Raw genomic sequence first — 4,530 nt, 5'->3', positions numbered from 1 at the left:
AGGGACCTTGTGGGGGGTGCGGAGAGGAGCTCACCCAAGCTCCCTCCTCCCCGTGGTTCCTCTTTTCTTTCTCAGGCTCCTCCAGTATGCGGTGCTCCCAACCACACTCTCTTTCCCAGGCTAGGTCACTGGGTTCTGGGTTTCCTGAATGATAGACAGGGTCTGAGAGTCCAGGGCTCGTGGCCAGGCCTGTGCCCCTTGACAGAGGCTCTTGGGGAGCCTGGGCCCCGCCTGAGATAGGCTTGGGGAATTTTCTGTGGGTTTCTGCCGCTAGGAGCTCCTGTCCTGATTGGCTGGTTCTGGGTAAGTTAGAGCACGGCTCCGAGCTCCCTGCCTTCTGCCCTCTGTCCTTTGCCCCTTCCCTGACCCATTTTGGGGCAGTGGCCACTCGGCCACTCTCAGAGGACCCCAGAGCTCTCCCTGTGAGCAGTGGGAGGGGACCTCGGCTTCAGGAAGGGCAGGAAACCAGCTTAAAAAAGCACATTCCTTGGCAGGTTAAAAACTTTTTTTTTTTTTTTTTTTTTTAAGTGTAAAGACTTAACCTTTGCTGGGAAATGGTTGCGGTATTTTCTTTAAATGAAAAGAGACCATTGTGATTCGAGCTTTGGAAAATACACAACATCCTGGTGCTGTCTCCAGGGCCCAGCTCAGGGCCCTGGACTCTGGCCTTTCCCCTCAGAGGGCGGCGCGGTCACTGGGAAGGGCCCCCTAGACTGCTCAGCCCTTCCCCAGCAGGGGCACTCGGCAGAGGGGCTTCTGCGGCCTGCACCAAGCTCTGCTCAGGTTGGGCTCCATACTATGTGGGCTCAGTGCAAAACAGGAATGCGGGGGCCCAGGTTTGCGAATTAAGAATTTAAGATGGTGAAAGTAGCACATTAAACCTGGGGTGGGCCCCTTCTGAGTGTGGGGGCCCTTTTCAGCAGGAGTCCCTGAGCATCTGCCCAGGTCACTTGCCCGTGAAGCTGACCCTAGTGCCACTTGGTCCTGATGGGTGATATCACTCTCATTCTGCAGACCAAGCTTGAGTTTTTGGCTTCTGTCTTTATAGAACACCTCCCGGGCTGGGCACAGACCTCAGATGGTGGAGGGCAGGGCTCAGGGCTGCCTTCTGGGGACCCACCCCCTCCCCGGCACTCACACACCAAATCTGGAAGCAGTTTCCCAACCTGGCCCTTCCCTCAGATTTGTTCCCTGTCACATTCCATGGACAGTGATCCCCAGTCGTGAAAATCTTCTGTGTTTAATCTGCGCTTACTGTAACAGGGGTGGGGTGGGAGTGGGGTGGTGGCGGTGGTCATCAGGGAACACAGAACAGCTGTGTTGAATGCTGGGTCACTTACCACTCCTTGAGCTGTTTACAAAACTTCCCATAGGATCTACTGTAAATAGAAAAGTGCAAACACATGCTGATTTTGCAGCAAATTGAAACCATCCACTGCTTTCCCGAATCTTAACACGTAGAGTTTGTGTTCTGCAGCATTGATTACCTTGCATGCTCTTAACAGACTTGCACAGTTCTCGGCTCAGCGAGGCCTAAGCATTTGGGTCCCTAGGTCTGGGAGGTCCACCATGAGGAGAGTTCCCAGGATCAGCCTGACCTCAGAAACCTAAACTCAAGGCAGTGGCCACCAGCCATGTGTGGCTCTTGATCACATGCAATGTGCTGGTGACAACTGAGATGTGCTGTGGGCATAAAATAAACACCAGGGTTTGAAGACATAGTTAAAAAAAAAAAAAAAAGTAAAATGTCTTGTTAAGTTTTTACCCCAATTATATGTTGAAATAATATTTCTTATATAAAAAATTAAATAAAATATATTATTGAACTTAATTTCACTTTTTAAAAAATGTAGCTACTAGAAAATTTAAAGTTATATATGTGGCTTGTCTTTGTGGCTTGCATCATATTTCTATTGGACAGTGCTGCTTCAAAGCCTCTGCTTGTGATATTTCCATGTCCATGCCTATGTGGATTTCACACGCGTGCGCACACACGCACACCCCTGAGTGATTGACAGACCCTTGGGAGGAAAGCCAGGCCTCGAGAGATCCCGTGACGCAACCCAGAATGCCACCTCCTCCAGGAGGACTCCTTGGACTGTTCCATGGCCACTAAGACCGTCAACCCTGGGTCTTTAAGTTATTGGTGATCAGCCTGCCTCATTTTTTTAATCCAACACATATTTACTGAACGCCTAAAGCTGCGAGGAGGTGCAGCAGAGTGACTTCATGTGAGCCTGACTCTAGGTGTGGGCCTGTTGCTTATGAGCTCTGTGCCCTTGTGCCCTCCTCATGCCTCGGTCTTCTCATTTGTAAAATGGGAACGATAGTAGCCCAGTGCAGCCTCAGGGTGGTGGTCCAGGTGTCCACCTCGCAGGCTTGCTGCGAAGCTTTAATAGGACAATGCCTGTATAGCCCGTAGCATGGAGGCCTCCCCCACTGTCAGCTCCTCTAGCAGCCATGGGACCGATCTGGCCCCTGGATGTTCACAGGGCTCGGCAGCCTCCAAAGAAGGAGGGAGCAGGACTGAGGACACTGGAAAGGTAAACGTGGGGACTGTGATCCTGGGGAGGCTCCAAGGCAGAGTGGAGAGACCCCATGCTAGCCAGGACACAGTGGCAAAGGGTGTCCCGCTGGGGTGCTGAGCTGGAGGCCCAGCAGAGGTAGGGCTGGAGGGGCTGGGTTGATGACGGGGAGTTCCACTCCACTCTTGGTTCTTTGAACTCCAAGCATCCCCTCACTGGGTGACTCACTGGGTCCCCTACACGGAGCACACTGGGGCCAGGCTGGAGGCCTGGGCTGGGCTCATGTTCCCAGCTCTAAATTAGGGCCAGGTAGGCAGATCTGGGGTGGGGGATTGGACCCATTTTCTTGCAGTCTTACCCCTAGAAGGATAATACTGAATTAGGGCGAGACTTGTTGGTAAAACAAATTAATCCCAAATTTTCAGTGGCTGAACACAATAGACATTAATTCTCTCACTCACATAACAGTCTGTATGTTTCAGGCCAGAGGGGCCTTCCCTGTGGCGATTTGGGGACCCACGCTCCTTCATCCAGTGGTTCTGCTCTCCCTTATGGCCTCAGTCCTCTGGCTCTAGCGGGCAGACAGGAGAGAGGGCAGAGAAGGCACAACCTCTTTAACTACTGTGGCTTGTGTAAAGTATCACTTACACTCACATTACGCTGGCGAGAACTAGCCACAAGGCCCCACCTGGAAGCATAACCTCTGACTGGGCACCAGCTTCCCAGGGGTAACTCCGTACAACAGAAGGGAGAAGACTCAGATTTGGTGGCCCTCTCTGCCAGCTCCCACCCTGCAGGGAGAGCTGACCCAGCAGCCAGGCCTCAGACCCTCCCTCTGCTGTCTGCCAGTCACAGTACCCAGGCTCCGAGAGGGCTTCTGAAGAGACACAGAGGGAAAGCCATGGAACTTCCCTAGGGAGTGACACACGCAGACGCCCAAAGAGCACACACACCATGGTCTCATCAGTCAGGGCATCCCTGGGTGATTCCAAAGCTCCCTTCTCAGAGTCCCTCAACCCACACCTTGGTTCCGGCCCTTCGGAGACACACGGCTCAGGGAGCTGAGCCAGGCCTGCAGTGTGGGCCTGAGGAGGCTGAGGGCTGATGGATGCAGGAGCCACAGACGCTTCTAGAGTGTCTCCTGCTCTGGCCAAAGGCAGCTCGGAGGATTGGGAGGGAATTGCTGGGATCTTCTGGCCTCTCTACCTGTGCCCTGGTTACTGTGCTCGAAACCCCATGTCCCACTGGTCAGGATTGGATCACAGGGGAGAGATGTGGGTGGGCTTGAGGACAGGTCATGACGTTATGTGATCTAGGCCTTGTAGACCCTCAGCCAGTGCCTTTTTGTCCCTGCTGACCGATGGGAAGATCACAAAAAGTAAAAAAAAAAAACTTGACTGGGCCTCAAGTTGCTCATGATTTCATGGACAAGATGTCCAGACATCAGTGACTCTGTCCAATGCAGAATATGTGCAGAGCCCCTCAAAGAGGGGTAAGCCAGAGGGGCTCCCATGAGTGAGGAAGTCCTTCCTTTTGGGGCAATCAGGGAAGGCTTCCTGGACGATGAGGCCTGGAGGCTGGGGCTTGAAGGGCTTGAAGGGAGGGAAGAAATTCCTTGGGGTTTCCAACAATGCTCCCACCTGTGTCGTGCCTTATTGTTTCCAAAGCCAGCGAGGCAGGCAAGGCAGGGAGGAAGGCAGAGACAATCACCTCCTTTGGACAGTGGAGGAAGCAGAGGCCCAGAGAGGCTGAGCTCCTTGCCCAAGATTGCACAGGAGTTTGCCGGTGAGAACGCAGATGCCCAGCCTCCCAGCTCTGGGCTCTTTGTATGACCTTGGTAAGCACGTTTCTCCCTCAAGGCTGGTCAGGACTGGGTCCCCAGGTGGGGCTGGGAGACGGCCCATTCAGGGAGCAGACCCTCCCTGGGGGCTCCTCGGGGCTGGGTGCTCAGCCTCTCCTGCAAAACATGTGTTTCCTGTTTTCCTTCCCCCTCTGGCTGAGGACA

Source organism: Choloepus didactylus, chromosome 17 (genome assembly GCF_015220235.1).
Source record: "Choloepus didactylus isolate mChoDid1 chromosome 17, mChoDid1.pri, whole genome shotgun sequence".
Lineage (NCBI taxonomy): Eukaryota > Metazoa > Chordata > Mammalia > Pilosa > Megalonychidae > Choloepus > Choloepus didactylus.
This window is presented reverse-complemented; position numbering follows the sequence as displayed.